At 44.8% G+C, this 21,002-nt stretch overlaps 1 protein-coding gene across 17 annotated transcripts in view; it reads right to left on the minus strand.

The window, feature by feature from the left end:
- The window catches only part of Cacna2d3 (calcium voltage-gated channel auxiliary subunit alpha2delta 3), a 1,090,211-nt gene that overhangs the window by 702,735 nt on the left and 366,474 nt on the right, over window positions 1-21,002 (minus strand). Inside the window, exon 2 of one of the 17 annotated variants that reach the window (XM_087181529.1) lies at window positions 1,203-1,334. The exons of the other annotated variants lie outside the window; for them this stretch is intronic. The gene's annotated coding sequence lies outside the window, so the exon portion shown is untranslated. The remainder of the gene's footprint in view (window positions 1-1,202; window positions 1,335-21,002) is intronic. 17 annotated transcript variants of the gene reach the window in all.

Genomic DNA, 21,002 nt, shown 5'->3' on the forward strand with positions numbered 1-21,002 from the left:
CTAACCTCTTTGATTAGAAGGAAAATCCTCTGAGGCCCGGGGATTTAGCTCAGTGGTTTTGCCGCCTGCTGCGCAAGTGCAAGGACCCGAGTTCGATCCCCAGTACCAAAAAAAAAAAAAAAAGGAAACTCCTCTGAATGACTACAGTAGAAGAAACTGCATCTGAGCATTCGATACGAAGAAAGAAAGCCTGCTAGTCTTCACGCGGCATCCGTGCCATTCCATGTTCGTGGGCCAAGAGATTCACACTGCATGGGCAGAGATTCTTGGGGGGAAAGCCAGCAACAAAACATTTACAGGTTTCAATTACCAAATATTTATCTTCCAAATAAATCTTGTGTCTTCTAACCCTTACAGAAAATCAATGTGTTAATTCACTTCTATTTCATTCTATAATGTCTCCTTTTGTTAATCCTCTTTCCCTGGGGGACTCTTTTCAAATCTTGTCACTAATCCTTTACTGAAAAAGTTCCCTTTTCTGAATTCAAGGTGAATTGCACTTAATAAACAAGCCATGGATTTATCTGTCTTTTCTTGCATTCATTTTGTGTTCTGTGGGCTCTCTCATTAACTGGATGCCTCTAGCTTTTCCATTTCCTTGTTATCACCATGCTTCCTTTATTCCATTCATCTTTTATTAAACACAGTGGTGGGTTACAAAAGGTTAACCAGGAAAAAAGGAAAGCAAAAGGAAAAATCTGAAACATCAACCAAAAGTGAATATGAAAATTAACTTTTAAATGTGATGCATAGAGCAGCTTTCTGTGAGGCCCCTGCACTGGCAGACATGGTCCTTCCTCTCCACAGAGCAGCAGCCCCACCACGACTGCGGTGTGCGGGCCATGCCCTGCACCCCACCTCTGTTGCATTCTGCTTAGGCTGTAAAGCACTGATTTTTTTTAAACTGTGGAACCACACATCTGAAGGTCAAGAAGTATATAAATTTCATGATTCTCATTACAAGCCAGTCACATATTTCCAACAAGCCAGTGAAGTGTCACAAGTTACAAGTCACAAACGAAAGATTTAAACACAAACAAGTTACATGTCAGACACTCACAGAGGCTCCTAACGGACCCAAGTTCCTTCTCACACATGGCAGAAGGAGCCATACAAGGAGTGAGAAAAGGCAGCGCTCAACTTCTCAGAGAAGTCATGAATGTTCCTCCCTCCATTACCCTCTCCCTCCCCATTTCTTTTACCTTATGTTTATAACTGTCTCATCCTCCATGGGCTGAGAAGTTGATTTATCAGTTTATTTCCCACTTGTATTCTTGGCCAAAAACAGAATTCTCCTTCTCTGCTTAACTGGAGCTCAGAGACGTCTATTGGTTCTAAAAGGGAAGAAGTACCCAGTTTGGGGTCAAAACTGGTAATAATCCCTTTCCCCAGTCAACTCCTATTCCTACGTCAACACCCAGATCAGGGTTAATGTCTATAGGAAGTCCCCTCGCACCCTGGGGTGAGACACTGGTCTACCTCACTAGCATTTACTGTGGCTCATTGGTCCTTCTCCCCAGGGGGAGTGAAACATCATGAGCCTGACACATTTTAATCTGCACTTGAATGAGAGGTTTTGTTACAACACAGGTTCTGATTCAGATGTGGGATAAGGGCTGCAGAGCCGACATTTCTGACAAGTCCCCACATGGCAATAGCAATACTGGTCCACAGGCCGCAGTGTGAGTTTTAAAGGAGAGACTGTGGGTTTCCTCTCCATAGCTCCCACACGTGGGCCAGTGGAAAATGAGGGTGAAGGGGAGGACTCAGGCGGGAATAAAGACTAACTCCTGCCCGGGAAGGTCAGGCAAGCTGATTACTGCTGCCACTTAGCCACAGTTTATTTTTCATATCCAACAATAAAATATAAAGCACCTGATTGGAAAAAGTGGAACCGGTTATGAAGCAAGAACTTAGTCTGATTCAAAGTCATTTCCTACCACATTCAGCAGACTCAAACTACGAAACTATCCTCAGCATCTCGAAGAGCTCAGAAGTTAAAAACAACAGGTAAGAAAGCGCGACACTCCGGGGAAAAATAAATGGGGTTGTCAGTGCTGTGTGATTTATGGCTCCAGCACGCCAACTCGGGTCCCTTAACCACGGCCTGGGTTGTGGAATCACAATACTGCATCTGTCCCGAACTTTCAGCTGGGGCCTCTCTCCCGGGGGGCTAAGAATACTAACAGCAATAACCGCAGCAGCGGAAGCCATCCTAGCATTCACCCTGCCCTGTGAATGGTGCCCAGTGCTTCATTTTGCACAACTTTGTGAAGTAGCCACCATTACCACTTCCAGTTTCTCAAGGGACAATTTGGAACTACAGGAAATGCCATGGTGAGCCCGACCTGGCTCACAGAAGGGCAGGATTTGAACCCAGGCCGTCTGAGCCCTAAATACACATGTGCCTAACAGATATGCTACCAAGGTCATTTCAAGGTAGCATGAAGAAAAAGGTCACTCTAGAGAAAAATTCTAAGACCTACATAAAAAATTCTGACAAGGAAGATAAAAAGGGTCTGCAGAAAGATCTCCCTGACCTCCAAAGATGCTAAATTCATCCCAGACACGAGGCCAGCTCTGCTGAAATCCATTCGAACATTAGGACACCCACTAATCTCCTGTTTCACTCATTTGCCCCTTTTTTTCCATAAAACACATTTCTCTCCTTTTCCTCATAATACAATTTGTTTCTCTCTCTCTCAGTTGGCTTTTTAGTTAAAAACAAGAGAGATGAAGCTTGAAACCTAATTAAGGAAATGGTCCGTGTACAAAGAAAACAGCCAGGGATCATTATTCAAACGGCAGCCTCTCTTTTTATTTTTGAGGGAAAGCTAATGACTGCTCTGCAGCCCAGTGCCCTCTACATCATACCAAGTACATATCCCGTTATTAGAGGATAATGCAAGCAATTGGAAAGCACAGTGAATAAGAGCATGCATGGATCCCTGTTCTCACTTAACTGCTGCCGTGATGATCTGAAATAAAGACAAATGTTATCTTGGGAAATGCAGAACTCCCCGTGGCCAAACCCATTCATCCTATATTAGTAAGATTCCCTCCCCAGCAGATCTGGGTCTGTTTGATGGGGCCCAAGGGTGAGAAATTCAACCTTCCTTTCCTATGAATATGTAGCTTCAGGGCATCTGGGAAGGGAGAAAAAAAGGGAGGAGAGAAAGAAAGCAAAAGAAACCCCCTGGCAGAGGTGTGTTTGAGCCAGGCATGTTGGCGCACACCTGTAATCCCAGCACTCAGGGAGCCGGAGGCAGGAAGATTGCAAGTTCAAGCCCAGCCTGAGCAATTTAGAAGCACAGCAACAACCTGTCTTAGCAGCTAGAAAGGGCTGGAGATGGAGCTCAGGGCAAAGACACTGAGTTCATTCCCCAGTACTGGAGAGAATGAATAGAAGACGAAAAAAGGGGAAACAAAGCAAAATGACCTGGTACTCTGAGTCAGAGTACCAGAAAATGCCAGAGGCTCCCCCATATTTCAGGACTACCTAATGAAGACAAGACTTCAAAGGCAACCAACCCCTTGACAAGAATGGATCACTTCCGGACTCTGTGGCAGACCTGGCACCTTCCTCACTTCTGATCAGCAGCTCCAGCCCCAGGCTGGGGTTAGGGTTTCCCTAAACTACCACCACCCTACCACAGAAATTCCCATGCACTGATCTGAAGGACAGGAAGCCAGGGTAGCAGGAAAAGGTTGAAGTGAGCGACCAAAGCCTGGACCATCCTTTTTGGGTTGTTGGTCAGATTTGATCCCAGGACTTAGTGCAGAGCATGAGAAACAAGTCCACGTGGCCCACACTGCCACCCTCGCACACCAGGGCCAGGTTCTTCCCGAGCACTTTTTCGCTTCTCCTGCTCTCCCTTCACAGTGAATGCATCGGAAGGGGAACCAAACCTGAGCAATGAGCTAATGAAGAGAGACAAGCAGACAGCAAGTGGGCAGGTGAGAGCAGTCTCCTATTGCCACGGCAGGGCCCAAATCAAATCTGTCTTCCCGAACTGTCTTGTTGCACACCTGTGTGTTCCACAAGGCTGCTCCGGAAGGTGTAGAAATACTTACATCGATTCCTGGGCAGCGCTAAATGCAAGTGTGCCCTAATGAGATGATGTCTAAAACGCGAACACAGAATGGCAGAGATTATCCGCGTGGGGAAGTCCATTACTCAGGTTGTTTGTTCCCAGCTCATCAATTCTCAGAGCACCAGTGACTATCACGGTTCCCTTGCTACTAACTTCAAAAATCTAACTTCCTCATTCCACCATTTCATGCTGCTCTTAAATTATGACATCAGTTTTATCACCATGTAAACAAATCTTTAGAACATCTAATTTTTTAAAATAAAGTTTTGTCCTGCTCCTTTTTCCTCGTCTTTTGGGGCAATGTACTCTTGGCTACCACCCACCCACTCCAAGAATTCATTTAAGTTGATTTTAGGCACAACTCTGTGTGTGTGCGTGTGTGTGCGCGTGTGTGTGTGTGTTACTGTGGATTGAGCCTAGGGCCTTCACACTGGGCTTTTTCCCTGGCCCATTTCTTATTTTTTATTTTGAGACAGGGTCTGCGTTGCCCAGGGTGGGCCTGAACTGCTGATCCACCTGCCTCAGCCTCCCAAAGTGTTAGGATTACAGGCCTGTGCCACCAGATTCGGTTCGTATGAACCCCTTTGAGTGTACAATTCTATGAGTTTTGACAAACGCATAGGGCTGTGTAACCACAGCCACGAACAAAATGCAAAAGATGGCCAGGCGCAGTGATATGTACACTCCTGTCATCCCAGCACTCGGGAAGGGTAAGGCAGAAGGATCACAAATTCAAACCCAGCCTGGGCAACTCGGCAACTCTGTGAGACTCGGTCTCAAAATAAAAGGGACGAAAGGACGCAGCTCAGTACAAAGGCCCTGAGTTCAATCCCCAGTGTGGGGGCAATGGAGGAGGGTAGCAACAACAGCCAAGAAGATGCAGAACAGTTTTATCACCCCCCAAAATTCCTTCAAGTTGCCCTCTTTGTTATATCCACTCCCCAACCCCAACCTCTGGCAACCACAGATCTTATCTATCCTCTATCCTTAAACATACGCCTGTTACAAAATGTCCCATAAACAAAATAACATATGTGGCCTGTTAAGTCTGGCTTCTTTTGCTTACATGATGCATCTGAGAGTATGTTCCTTTGTTTACCCAACAGTATTCCATTGCATGATATACTACAGTTTGTCCTGTTGCAGGACCTTCAAGTTGTTCCTAGTTTTAGGCTATTATGAATAAAGCTAATATGACCATTCGTGTACAGGTATTTGTATCCAAGCATAAACTTTCATTTCTCCTGAGTAATACCCAGGAGTAGAATGACTGGGTCATGTGATAAATCTATACTCATAAGAAACTGCCAAACTATTTTTCAAAGTGATTACACCATTTCACAGTGCCACCATCAACATATGATAGTCCCATTTGCTCTAAATCCTCAACGACATTTACTATTTTCAAAGTGTGAGGGATGGTTTGTTTACTGAGTGTGGAAAGAGAATATCAGATATTTTCATGGTGTATAGTAATACCTCACGGTAACATTAACTTGTATTTCTTTACTAATGGTGTTAAGCACCTTTTATTTTGCTTTTTTACCCTTCAAATATTTTCTCTGGTAAAATGTCTGTTCAAATCTTGCCCAAATTTACTTACTCCTGGGCTTTGAAAGTTCTTCATATCATGTAAATATAAGTTCTCTGTCATTGACATAGCAAATATTTTCTCCTAGTATGTGTTTTATCTTTGTCTTATCATGATAGTATCTTTCACGGAGCAAAAATGTTACATTTTTGATGAATTCCAGTTTCTTTTTTTTTATTGGCTCATGTCTTTGATGTCCTGTGAAAGGCTTGTGTGTCTGATTCATGGTCACAAAGATTTTCTTTTAGATTTTCTTCTAGAAGTTTTATAGTTTTATATTCTTTATTTAAGTATATGAACCACTTTGATTTATTTTTTGTAAAAGATGTAAAGATGAAGGTTCATTTATTTTATATCATGGACTACCAGTGAAGGGAGGTCTCTTAAAGTCTATCCCTTTTTATGTAGACAAAAGACTCTGACCCTGGAGAAGGGAAAGATTTTAAATCCTGGGCAGTTGTTACAGCTAGACGAGCATCTTTCTGGAATACCACTCCACCTTCCCTGTTCTCTTTGAATAAAGTTTCTTCTCATTCTAACTCGATAATTTGCATCCTATAATTATAGTCACATCTCCAAGTTCTGCTAGCTCAAGGCCTCAAACTAACTAACTAACTATCTATCTATCTATCTATAACTCTCTCTCAGGGTACAACTTACTTCAGTGTCATCTAAAGCCTTCTTCAGTACACAATTGCTTCATCACAAGATAAATTTGCCCTCAGACATAAAGACCTGTTTCTCATGTATATTCCTGCTATCTGCCTGATAACAGGCTTCAGTCTACAAGAACAAACAATGCTAATTATCATGATAAAGTTTATAACCCTAATAATAATGAGTATTTTGATTACTCAAAAAAGCCAAAAGTCTGAGTTCACGTTAGAGGGTTAATGCCTGGAGAAAGTGACATCTTTCATTCTTTCACATAGTATTCCTTTTTCGTAACACTTCACATATTTTACAGTATACTCAAATATGTGCTTAATGTCTTCTGTATACTGTGTGCTCACGGGGGTATGAATTACCACTACATAACCAGGGCACAGCACATGGATCAGCAACTTCTGATTCAGGGTAAGAGCAAAAACCCCTCACAACAGTCATTTTTCCTCCCTAGATCACCTTTCCTATCTAGAAATGTACATGATATTAACATGAAGACTCCACAGGTGCAGACACAGGCAGAGTCCCTGATCGCCCACAGAGCACTCCTGTGTCTCTTTGTGGACACATCTGTTTTGCACACCTAACAGGTATTTTGATAAGGGGCCCCTCTCCAGAGAAGCCGCTGACATGTCAACTTAGTGCCATAAAGTGGCACAAAGAGCTTGCATCCATTTAACTCCAGAGACTCACACTCCATACCTATGTTAGTTTATTATAAAACTAATAAATGCTTATAAGAACTGCACATATTCAAAAGGGAAAATACAATAATTCCGCCAACCCACTGTCCCCCATAACAGCAGCATTTAAGAGAACTTAATATTCGGGTATGTATCCTTCAGTTTTTTGCCTATACTGAACATATATTTTAACAGATTGGAACTGTACCATTTATGCCCTTTTATGCAATGTTTTTTACATACAGTATTATATGATAAAGTTTTCTATGTCAATAAAAACTTTGCTGTTACCATTGCTCATTGCTTTCATTAGTCATGCTTTGATTAAGTGAGGCCCCTTTGGTAATAAACCCTTTCTTTTTAATATAAAAGTTGAGAGGAGGGAGAACTAATTTAAGACAGGTAAGGAGGCCTCTACTCTGTGCTCTTTGATAAGCAGAGTTAACTCACGTCAGGACAAGGGCTATAAAAGCTCCTGGGACAAACAGTCACATAAAAACCACTAGATGTGAACATCCACTCCAAAACTGCTACTGATTCAGGCCCACGGCCACACTAACACAGAGCTGAGCTCCTCAATTGTAGCTTTAGTGCCACACTACAAAATATCATTCGTTTATTCCTACCAAGAATCTGCACAGGAAGGCAACTGTCAGTGCAACAGAGTCACACCCAGTGGACTTTCCACAGGTCCTTGGAGGTGTGGGAGGCACCCACGTGACTGCCATGGGCAACATCTGTGCCCAGTAGTTTGAGGAGTGAAGGATCACCTCATTACAGAGCTGCCACACTGGAGTGCAGCCTGGGGTCCCCAGCCCTCCGCAGAGCCTGATCTCCTCCCCACGGGGCTCATGTGACACCAGGAGACAGGGGGTAGGAGTGCCAGCCCTCACTCACATCACCCACCTGCGTCAAAACAGGTAGGCATCCCTGTGTGTTTCAGTTGCCTGGATGATTATAAGTCCCAAAAAGTGTGTCCAGCCACGTAAAAATACCAGGATACCTTCTTGTTTCATTAATTGTGGCTCAAAACCAAGCCAGGGCAAGGAGGCAGTGTTCCTCCGCACTGCTTTACACCTCGCCGCAATTAGTGAGTTATCCGCAGACACTGTCAGACTTCTTGTAGTCCCAAGGTGCCACCTTCTTCCGCGCAGCTCCTAGCTGCCTGGGAGCTCCGCGCTCCTCGGCACACACATCCACTGAATAAACACCGACCCACTGAGCCAGTCTTGAGGAGTGAGAAACAAACCCAAACCTTGGCCTCTGGGAGTTCCCAGCCTCATCAAAGAAGAAAACATGAAAGCAGTGGGCTCAGCACCATAACTCGAGGAACAGAAGAGGAACCAGCAACTTCCAAGAGTGGTACCCACTGCAGACGCAAGGTTTCAAAGTGCTTCTGGGAGAAATGTGCGCCTAAGGTGAGACCCAAAGGCTAAGGCAGGCGAGGGTGAGGAAAATGACTGACACAGGGGAAACAGTGCAAAGGTTATAAGAGAAAAAGGAACCTGGGATTTGTGGCGGCCAAGTCCAGGGGGAGCTGCGGGAGGCTGCCGGACAAGCGTGATCCAGACTGACTTCCATGTCGCCTCCTCTCTCAGGCCTCCCTGCCAATTCTCCTCTCTTGGTGCACTGCTGTCAGTGTCTCACACTTTGCAATTATTCACTCACTCCTGTGCCCCCTTTCGCTAGATCAGAACTTTCATGAGCACCTGATTCTTCCTGTGTTTCTCCCCACTGACCACCTGCAATGAGCCTGGATCCTAGAACCACAGATGCTCAAAATATATGAGTTAACAGAATAAAAATAAGAATTAACTGAAAAACAAGTCATTTTGTCGGTTTTCACTTGGGCCTAGTTGTTATATTAAAGAAATCACCATTGAAATTCTCTACAGGTAGAGTTGGCCTTGGCTTGTTGCTGAAACTAAAAACTCAAGGGTATAAAAAGTAGTTTAGATAATCATTGCTTCAGGTAAAAATGACGCTGTAAGCTGTACAGAAGTTACCAACAAAAGCAGCCCCTGTGCTCGTACCCTGGCCTACTAGCCATGCAAGGCAGAGGCAGCTACTCACAGGTATGTGTCCCCATTCCCTTTCCAGGGCCTGCTGTTCTCATTCTGCACACAGAGACAGCTCCATGCACAAGACGACAGAATTCAAGAGAGTGCAGTATTGCTAGGACTCAACCAGGATTCTGCTCAGACGCTCACACCTGCAGGTACAGAGCTACTCACACTACCTGGTGCTCTCCCGTGCCAAAGTCAGGGGGACAGAGATGGGAAGTTCTTGAAAACCCAACTTCCTGGTGCCACCTGCAGACAAGGCCTCTATGTGACAACTTCACTTGAGAAGTACAACCCAAGTGCAGTCTCAGCCTTCCCAAGGTCACCTCCAGACAGGGCACAATACCAGAGAGACAGCCTGTCGGCACTCCAGCATGCAATGAATCCTCTGTCCCTGGGGAAATTACTCAGCCCTACTTGACTATGCATAACAGGAGGCCCATCCTGTGCTGTCCACATCGTGCGTGCACAGTGAAGGAGGGCAACACCAGCCTGCCCAGAGCTGGGGTGGGGCAGAGGTCACTGGAACAGCTCCAAGTGTTCCAATGCGGTAGCATCTGCACCCACCCTCTCAGGCTTGGCATTCCACTCATGTAACTGCGAATTAAATGAGTCATCAAAGTGACACGGCCAATCTCTTCATTGCTGGAGTCTTGGAAAGGAGGGGCAGGGCTTTGGGGAATGAGGAAACAAGCCCATTTATAGCAGGGAATTAGATATCTTCGCGGGATCCATGTACATTAAAGAATGCTAATTTGATTCTTGTCAGCTTGGTAGCTGGGCTGTCGATGCCCGTGGGTTTTTAAAAAGGCAAGAAAAGTGCAGAAGTTTTAAAAATGGCAGCAGCTCGGTTGCACAGGGCAGGGCGGAGATGCTTGCCCAGGCCAGGTTTTCAGGACACAGTGTAAGGAGAAGATGGCATGCTGGGCCTTTATCTTCACATGGCACCTCCATGCCATGGATCAGGGGTCAGGTAACAGCAGCAATAAAAGAATCAGATCTCAAATCTGAAAACTGGAGCTGTCCAACAACAAGCAGCAGGCAGGACTGGGCCTGCAGGCCACAGTTCACCAGCCCCGGGTCCATAAGTAACCACAGCGCAGGGTCATCGGTGACCAAGTGGATCTCAGAGTGCCACCTCACCTGCTGGCTCTGCACTAGAGACAGGGGTAAAGATCTAAGACTTGGGTAACCACAAAATGAAGAAATCTAAATACTTATCTCCATCTACCAGAAATACCCAGAGGAAAATTCCTTTAACACCCTGTTTCCCCATCTCTCTCTTGCAAGGGTCCTGAGGTTTTGCTTCTATCACCAACACTTCTCCTTTCCTTGCCTGAAAACACCGAAGTCTCGCTGTAGGAGCGGCATGGACTGTCTCCAGCTCCCTCTTCCTTTCACTGTCAAACTACTCTTCCTGCCCTCAGGGGTATCCTCATCCTTCCAGTGTGAAGCACGCTGGCCATTCTGCTCTGCAGCAAGAGGTCAGGCAAGGGCTCTTTCACATGGAGGCAGCGGGAGACACCAAGTAAGATCAGGAGGTAGCCAAGGGCGCCAGGGCAGAGCTGGCCCACCCCTGAGGGAAGGGCTCTCATTCAGAGCTTCAGGAATTTGAAAAAGAATCAGATCTTGATTTTCATTAGCCTCTTGCTGCATTTTACTATTGCCTTGAACTTTAAAAGTTGACAATACAAGTAGTATTAGAAGAACCTGCAGGTTTACCACTAACAGCTATCAGCTACTTTCCTACCACATTGACTTGGGGCTAATATCTGAAAATAGCATTCCCTTTTATGTTGGTTTAACAAGCATGCAGAGTGCAAGAGCTATGGGGGCATGGAACCCAAAAGAAAAAAAGCCCAGGAAGCCAGCAGTGCACTGAGAGGGCAGACAGGGCAATGCATGCAGAGGTGGGGGTGATGCCAAAGCTGCAGTGGCGTCCCCAGGAACGAAAGCCTCAAACCTGCCACATCTGCTGAGGGAAGCTGTAGGCAGTATGCAAACCTTCCTGAGAGAGAGGACAGTGGGATGCAGCAAGCAAGACCATAGGATGGAGCTGCCCAAGCCCTCGGGAGCCCACCTCCTGCCACAGTGTGCTTGAGATGAGCTATGGAATTTCATGTTTGTCCTGCTGGGTTTCAGTCTTGCATTGGTTCTGATCTATTCCTTCCTTTTACAAGAGGAAGGTTTGCCCCGAGCCTGCCTCAACACTGTATCTTGGAAGCACATAACTTGGTTTTTTGATGTTTTTCAGAGGTTCACAGAATGACTTTGCCTTGGCTCTCGGGGGAGATTTTGGACTGGGACTTCTGAGCAATGCTGAAATATTATTTGGCCCTAGGGATGCAATCAATGCCTTTGCATTGAGAGATGAACATAAACCTCTGGAGGCAGAGGCACACTGCTGTAACTTGGGTCTCAGGCATCTCCTCAAAGGTTCACGTGGTAAAGGTTTGGTCCTCAGCATGGAGCTACTGGGGGGCAGTGAAAATTTTATGAGGAGGGGCACAGTGAGGGTTCTTTAGGTCATGAGAGAGGGGCACTATCAAAGAGGACTGTGAGACTCCGGTCCTTCCCTTTACTGCTTGCTTTTCGCCATCCAGCCATGCGGTGAGCAGTCCTGCTCTGCCACACACTCCCACCATGATGCCGCCTCACCTGTAATTCCACCACAGGTGCATAGGCCTGAAAACCAACTAATCATGCTTGAGCACCTCTAAAACTAGAAGCCAAAGTAAACCTCTTCTCTTTGTAGGTTAATTCTCTCAGCACTTGTTACAGTAACACGAAGCTGACTGACACATTATGCAATATGATACAACCTGGCTTGGGGATTTCCAGATCTGGCTGGGCCAGTAATTACTCTGTTTCTAGGACAACAGGACCTAAAATCTCTGGAGGTCCTAAAGATGAAGCCCCCGCAGTACAAATGCAACTTTCATGAACCTTAAAACAAAGCTTACCCTTACAAGGACAGCCTGAACGGTCCTCATAGAAGAAACACCTGGAAAGTGCATCAGGCTGGACACACTCCTAAGAAAAAGGCAGGAGATGGAGGAGGGGAGAGGGAGTAAAGGGGAAGAGGACGTAAAAAGAATTACGATGTGCCACATACACATAACACACGATGAGTGCAATCATTATGTACTGCAAATAAGTACTGCTAAGAATTACAATTTATAAAAGAATATCTACATAAGAAAAAAAAGGAAAGAATCCCCAAACCCCAAGAATGGGCTCCAGACACACCCTCTCCCGGGCCACCATCATGTCCATGCCACCAGCCCTTCCTGTAAAAGCCGCTGCCTGCAAGAACAAGCCCCTGAACCACAGGCAGGGCTAGGACTCACCTTCGATGCAAATCAAGCAAGAGGAGAAGCTACTCCCTGAGGAATGGCCACTTAGCACCACCTGAGATCCTGAAGGACAGCACGGAGAAACACAGGAGGAGAGGAAAATGGTATAGGTATCTGCATGATAGGTGGATTAAAGAAAGCAGTGGGAAATAAATCAGGGAATCTAGAACAGGATCAGAGGGGAGAGGGGCATGTGTGTGTGTTGGAAAGAGGAAGACAAAGAAAAAGAGAGAGCTGGAGAGGGAAGGAAATTCTCCTTTCCAACTGCCAAACAACTGAGAAAGAAGGGAAGAGTAATGAGATGAATCCAAAACCATCTTTCTAGCCAATAACCACAGCTGGATGAGAGGGAAGAACAAGTTTGAAGCCTTCACAAGCTCTACAACAGTTTCTTTCCCAAATGCTATCCTTGTGTTCGACTTGTGGAACCACAAAAATCTGCCTTCCCCTTTCAAGTGATATGTTTACCACCAGCAAAATAGGATAAGAACTGAAAATACAGATGGAGCCAAGTAACGTTTCTAATCTATTCACCAGGAGCATAGTTAGCCATCTTCATGGGCCACAGTAGGACCTAGAACAACAAGGTCCAAGCTTTGGCTCTTAGATTCCTCAAGTATTGGATAAACCAAACGCAGGACAAATAGAGTCATTTGCCTTCATGACTACGAGCTTCATGCCGAATCAAGATGGAAACACTAGCTTCCTGATCCCTGTATGCCTGAGGATGCCCCAGAGGATCACCCAAACCCAAGCCTACACAAGAAAATAACTAAGGGCCCTGAGCTTTGGGGTGAGTTTGTTATTTGACCCAGCCTCTCTGAGACAGCTGGGAGCGAGCACGTCCCCACACAAGCCATCACAGAGGTAGCTGCAGCACACCAGGGCCTCCTGCCTACTATGCCTGGATTCTGCCTGGGGCCTCTGAACCTGGATCAACCCCAGGGAGAGCCAGAGTGAGCACCACAAAGACTGGGATTCCATCTCAAAAACTTGATCGCCAGGGACGCAAACTAAAAATTAAGTCCAATGAGAGGGAAAGACAGTGACTTTTCCTGCACACCTCAATTTGTGGCTTGAAAAGTGAACCCGCTCTCCAGATGTCTGTGACAAGCAAAGCCCAGGCCAACTGGCTCTTCTCCACCTGTCAGCAGTTTGGCCAAGGGAGGTGATAATTTTGCAACTGAGAGAACTGTGCCATTTTGGGATGAAACGAGACCTCTAAGGGCCAGGATGACACACAAGCTTCATCTCCAGTGCCAACTCCAGTGGACCGGTGGTGGCTTCCTGGAGGGCCACATCAAAAGAATTCTGGGATTGCATCCAGGCACAGTGGGGGAAAGGGGACAGCTGATTAGAGATGTGTGCAGGGGAAGGCAGAATGGGAGCACATAAGAAGGGGGAAAAGGGGATGGAAGGAAAACAAGCTGACCCTAACAGTATGGCTATTTCACTTTACAGGCAGGGAAATCAAGGCTCAGAAAAGGTGCCCGAAGTTTCCCCGGATGCATGGTCCCTAAACCAGGACTTGAACCCTCGCCTCTCAATTTCAGTTCACTGTCATTCTATAACCAGCAGCTGTCACTTGGAAATAATTATTCCTACAAATGCAAATGAGATGCAGCCCTCTTGCCTGCCTCGCTTGGCTATCTCTTGGTCTCTCACTGTTTCTGATACGAAACTAATCTCTGAAAAAGAGAACTTTCTTTGGCTGGACAAAAAGGGGAAAGGCAGAAAGACCTAGCGTTTGAGAGGGACTTGATGGGACACAGCACTGCTGGCCCTGAAGATGACAGGCTCCAGGGGAAGGACAGCAGAGCGTTAAGGAGCAGAGAGGTGCCCTCGCCGAGAGCTAGTGAAGAGACAGAGACGCTGGTCCTACAGACGCAGGAGCAAAGTTCATCGGCAGCCTGAATGAGGATGGAAGAGTGTTTGTCCAGATAAGCGCTAACCACGATGACATGTCAGCTTCTGTCTTGTGGTTAATGAATACAGGACCCAGCAGAGGCCACTTAGACTTGGGAGCTATAGGCCTATGGGATGATAAATGGGTGTTGTTTTAAGTATTCTAGAATTTTGGTGAATTGTTACACAAGACTCAAAAGCCAGTGCAGTGGCAGCTGAAATGTGTCCCCTGTGGATGGCTGACAAAGCCATATAGAGAAATGAGGTTTGCCATCCTCTTGTTGAGTAAGGGCAAGGTAGAAAGGAAGTTATGTGGTCTCCTCAAGAGGATCAAGTAAACAGCTGGGACCTGTCAATTAATGCATGCAACTCTCATGATACAGTATTTCTGTTTCACATTTAAATCAAGCAACATTTGTATGGTTATAACAGAACTAAATAATTTCCGAAATGGAGCTCATTAAACAGCTTTGTCTGGTAAACAAAACCGAGAAAAGAAACTCTTTTCCTTATTCCTATTTGCAAGTCAGCACATAGGTATGTTTGCTAAAGGTTGTGTCAATAATTGGGAAGCTAAATGTGGGAAGAGTAATCTCAGAAACATTTTCCAGCTCAAACACCCCAAGATCTGAACACCACGAAGTCCACTGATGACTTTGCACATCCTCAAACTCAGACTAGCTGCTTCAGCTTCTGTGCAACAGGCCAAGAGAAGCATCTGTCTGTTCCTCAAAGCCAAAATCTGATCACAATTACATTACACAAAATCATATAATTCTTATGAAAACATAACAGCAACCATGCACTGAGATCTTTCCTCATCTGTCAAGCACTTTCTTAAGTACTATACATGGTTTAAGTGTCTTTCATCAACTATATTCACAAAACAAACACAAAATAAAAATTAAAGCTATTTCTACCCCTAACATTTCTTCTTTCCTGGCCCTATTCATCTCTGGAGGCTGAGGCAGACAGCACCTCCTGCTCCGTAACTTCCCTCATCTCTCTTTGTTGCTTCTAGTCCTCGCCCCAGCGCCAACCATGCTCAACCACAACTTGCCATGTTTCCATCTGCTCTGCACACAGCCATGGGCTGGCCTCTTCCATCCACCACTCACACCCACCATGCAGACACCTCCACCTCCCATTCGGAAATCTGCCACCCCAAGGGTGGGGCCCCAGTGAGGAGTCTTGGCATCTAAAGCTCATAGTGAGTGGTCCATAGTAAGTGCCCCTTTTTCATATCTTAGTCTTTATCATAACAGAGCATAGGGAAGCAATAAAGAAATGCAAGATGGAGAGAACACACAGGAACAAGAGAAAGTATGGACAAGACTGCAAAATATAGAGAAATGGAAAATTCTAAGAGAGGCCCACATTCAGAGATCCAGCAGTATCTCCTCCTCTGATACCCACAGAGCTGCAGAAGGCTCCCTTGTGGTCTTCAAATCCAGGTCAAGCTTCTTTCACCTGTACCTGCCCTGAGACTCCAGACTGTGGTTTGGCTGCTCAAATCACCGTTCTGTTTTTCTTGCTGAGCTGATGTGGAATCAATCTATCCCCAAGAAGAACCAAACCTAGCCACAGGAACTCTTGTCTCCACCTCAGGTCCTCCAGGTCCAAAAATAATAAGAAGCAATCAAAATCCACTCTATGGCTTCTCCATCCTTCCAGAAACTACACATTTCTGGAAGACTCTTCTGCTATTAAGGTTTCAGAACTACTGAAGCTTACCACTTCAAGCTGACCATACCCAAATGCTTTGTTTCTATGTCCCAATGCATAACAGTTAGACTCCAAATCGAGGCTTAGGTTCAAGACTTAGAATTGTCACACACTAGCTTAGTAGCCTGGGACAAGTTGGGGGTTTTTTGCCTCTCAAGACCTCAGTTATTTCATCTCTTACTTGGTGAAAGTAATTATCCCTAATTCCTAGGGCTACAGTAAGGGCAAAGTGACATCAGCAGACACCTACCTCAGTGCAGTGGTGAGGAGGTGAGAAGAGCTTAACAATGATAGCTGCTGGCCATGACATCAACAGAGCTGGAATAACCTGGGAACGGCCCCTAAAAGAAGGACATGCTGCCAGAATACACAAGTAGGAGCCCTTACACTTCTTTCCCATTCAAAATTTGTCATATGAGCTTTTTCTTTAAAATTTCTTTTTTGAATTTCCATGTCACAGCTCAGAATATTAGTATTTCCTCATTGCCAAAGCCAGCACCCTATTCTGATTCTGAATATAAACACATACCACCCCTAGGTTTCAGACCATTAACTTCTTTCCCTTTCCTTCTTCTTATTTTATCATTTCTAACTTGGAGCGACCAGAGGGATTTATATTTCAAACATTATAAAAACATCCCCAAAACATCACTTGCTCCCAGGCTGAAATATTTTAGTAACCATTAGCTTAAGCCCCAAAATCATTACATGGATGAATTGCAAACCCCTGAAAATTATGTGTTTAGGATGGAAAAAATAACTCAAAGCAGTGTGCTCTGGAAAAATCACTTAGAATATCTTGTCCCATTGCCACCAAAACATTCTAGGTACTTCATTTTCTATACTTCACTTAGATTTGCTAATTTAATATATAACACTAGAAAAGCTTAAAATAGTGAGGGATTAGGTGCCCTTTGACCTTACTGCCTTCAGTAAAATGCATTACATGATTTCAGACTCACAGCCAATATTGGGCTTTTGAAAAACAGTATGTATGTTCTTTTTGATTAAAAAAAGATGCCATTAATTCTGTTTTTTAAAAAAATATTGGTACCTACTGCACATGAACCATGAATCTGAAACTTGATGAGGGTTCACCACAGTGACAAAGAGATAATCTACCATGTACCTCCAATGGAGAATTTAAACACTTTGAACCTAGGAATTAAATCAGAATAACCCAGAACAAGAAGTCTGGTTGGTCATAGCCTCTTTTGCAACTTCAGCAAGTTACCATCATTAAACAGCCATTATGAGGCATTCTTTAAGGAGGCTAAGTAGCTGGATGTGGTGGTGCACGCCTGTAATACCAACACTCAGGAGGCCGAGGCAGGAGGATCGCCTTGAGTTCAAGTCCAACACCATTCCTACCTGATGTAGCACTTTGCAAGAACCAAGCTGGAAATTATGAAACATAAGGATACACTGAGATGAACAAGTGAGCACAGAAAGGCAGACTCCCAGGCTTCTCTTACTTGAGGGGGACTGTGCCCGCCTGGGAATGTCTGAACATCACCTGCAGTATTTGTTTCTTAATAAAATCGCATTGTCTTCTTACCACTATATTAGCCTTATTCTTAAGCTTGAACACTACCACACCACAACTGTGTGACTATATTTGCCCCACATTTCATATAAACATACAAACGAACTACTGAGATTGAAGCATCTGTTGTCTGTCCTCAGGGCAAAGGTAAAGCAAAGAAGTCAAGGGCTGGGAAACTCTGCTAAAGGAGAAGCTGCTGGGCTCTGTGTGCCCCCTTACAAGACTGCAGCCACTTCCATGTGCCCAGGCTTCTGCTTTTTGGTCACTGGGTACCACTGTGGCCTAAGTGACCAAGGATGGGCTGTACATAAACCCACAGGAACTGAAGGCAGTGGTGTCACTTCCCAACTGCAATCCAAGGGAAGGAAGGGCAGGTGCTGACTGCCGACACTGCCCGCTGGGACCTGGAATTCTGTCCTACACATGGACTGTGATCACCCGCTCTCCATGATCACCTGTTCATCTGGTCACCCCCTGCTCATCACCAAATATCCTGAGTACAAGAAAGGCCTTTATATGAAAACAGAAATCTAAAGGCAAGCCGCTTCGGTGCAGAGCCCTACAGTCTACACAAGTAAGGAGGAGTCTTTCTGGCCCTCGGGTTATGTTCCTGAAGAGAAGACAATACGCCAAAGGCACCTAATTCTCCATACCTGCAACCCCACCATCAGCCCCTCACTCTCCTCAGGAGGGCAGAGCTAACCTGGGGTGACATTAAGGTCTCACATTGAAACAAGGATCTAAGCAATCAGCATTCTCAAGAGAGTTTAGAAGATTCCTGGGTACCTCATCTCATTTCTCTTAACCATATTTTCCATTTCAATTATCTGAAATAAGAGCCAGATACTGAGACAGGAGGAAACACATTATCCTGCTCTCATCATCAGGAGCGTCTCGGAGAGCTTGTGCTCCAAACCTCTCCAGTCAGTTTCACAGACATGGCCAAAGGACTTTTCACTCGCACCAGGCTTATGCCAAACCGGGACATCTTCTGGCTTTGGCAACAAAGAAAAACTTCCAAGACACTGATTTACGTCCCAGTTCCCTAGACCTAAGAACTTTTCCCACTGCTTTTAAATATGTTTACACATAATGAAAAAGTAGTCCATATTTTTCTAATTCTTGGGTTCTTCATTCATCAAATGCCTTCTCTGAGTGCTATTTGATATCCAAGAAGCACACTGAACTTGAACCTCAAAAGATGTTAGGTCAGTCTGAAACTTAAAGCTCCTCCGAGTACAAGTGGGTTCTAACCAAAGAGAAAAAATATGCCTGCCTCTCTTAAGTATATGTTTTCCACTTTTTCTCCTTATCCACACAAAAGGAGAAAGGTGTTATTTGAAGGCATGATATCTTTGTTAAAATGTGGTCTTTACCCAGTGAAAGAAAGCTGGGTAGTTTTTGGATCAGCTGACTGAAAAGTAAAAGCCATAATTCAACTTACCCATGTGTTCCACAAGCAAATAAATAGCCGTGTACCACCACACACGCACAGCAGCTGACGTAAGGCCGCTAGCTACACTGAGTCCCTTACAGAGCAAAACACTACATAAGAAAATGGCTCAACATTACGCCTGGGGTACCCCTTCCATTTCACAGTTGATATCTTGGAAATGAAATTTTTTTTTTAAAGAAAAAGATGAGGCATTAAACCGTTTCTAGTCCTAAGATGAAAGATTATCACAGGCCCAAATGAGGAGAAAAACTGAGCACATCTCCATCTGAGTCTTCAGGACAACTACAGAATCTCAGAGTTCAAAGCCAAGCGCCGAACGCTTCCTCTGTCCTCAATCGTTCTCCTGATTTTCAAAGGAAAAAAATCACAGACGCTGTGATTATCTTTTATCACTACACAAGACACATTAAATAGAAGGGAACCTTCCCATTACTTCCTTTTTTATTTTTTTAACGCGAGCAGAAAAATCAACCCACAAAAGTGATATGAGGACAGGAAGTAAGAGCCTCTTCCTGAAATGCTGGGCTGCAATCTTTGCAATCAGCGAGGACACGCCCACCGCATCTGGGTGGGCACCAGAGCCGATTATGCTAATGACGACTGAGCTGGATGAACAGCAAATCTGCCATATTATGGCTGGGCAGCAAGTGGGGCTGAAACATTGGCTTTCAGGACCTGTTGCTGTCTATACAAACATAAGACAGGCAGCAACATTATCACCACAGAATCACAGATTTCCCTCTAACTATGCTGTGGACCCAAGTCAGTCACACAGTTCAACAAATGCCATCCAACATGAAAGAAAACACAAGACTTCTGGTCTACCAGGTACAGACATCACACACGCCTTACACAGGTGGCCACTCAGCATCCCCCGCCCCTCAGTGAGCTTTGTAAGGCAAGACTGTGTATCTCCAATCCTGTGTTGCTGGGAACCAGTACGGAAAGGGACACAGTAAAAGTACTCGGAAAATCTTTGTCAGATCAATGAACTGATGAATGTACAAAGCAGCTGCCCAGCCCCTCCGTGAATCAGGTTCCATCCCGTCACACACTGTTTCCGGAGTTTGCATTTAGTATCTAATGCCCCAGAAATCATAGGTGCTCAAGAGAACAAACAAGTTTTGGGGTCTGGTGTTCCACTACTGGGCTTCGAACTGTGAATCACCTCCTCCCTTTTAACCTTAGGCAAATTACCTTAGCTCTCAGCGCCTGAGATTCCTTTACTTGTGAAATGATTATAACAGCACTGACTCTACTGAGATATTCTCATGATTAAGTGGGACAATCCATGTGAGAGATTTAGAATACCATGTGGCAAGCAGCAAGCCCTCAACACGTGTAAACTATTTCTACCTACTAGTTTTACTATGATGGGTCCGAAGACACAGTCACCAACTTATAAGCCTCCAAGGATGATTATTAGTAAGTGTAACTTTCAGTTATTAAAAGTAACCTGGTCTTTCCACGGGTCTCAACATGAATCAATGTAAAACTATACTAAGGAATAAAATAAGCAGGTTGTACAAGCATGTGTGCATAGTGTATGTTGCCTTTGGGTTAGAACCACTGTAGGACTTTTCACAGATGTGCACACCACACACACACACACACACACACACAAAGTCTCCACAAAGTCACGCTATAAATCAGAGTGGTGACCTGGGAGGAGACTGGGCAATCAAAAATCTTAAGCTTTATCTCTAATGATCTGATGACAAAGCAAGTGAATTCCCAACCTATTTGCCTAACTTATAATTAAAAAGTTAAAACAAACTTTATGAATGTATACCAAAAGTAAAACTTTCAAAAAATTTTTTACAAGTGTCTTTGTTCCTAGTGCTAGGAGGGAAATCTCTACGCAGTTGCTACCTGAGCAAACAGCAACTGGAGACAGTCCCTGACTTAACAATGGCT

Source organism: Heterocephalus glaber, unplaced genomic scaffold (assembly GCF_053883595.1).
Source record: "Heterocephalus glaber isolate CG9 unplaced genomic scaffold, H.glaber_assembly_v1.0 deba00001472, whole genome shotgun sequence".
In the NCBI taxonomy this organism is placed as follows: domain Eukaryota; kingdom Metazoa; phylum Chordata; class Mammalia; order Rodentia; family Bathyergidae; genus Heterocephalus; species Heterocephalus glaber.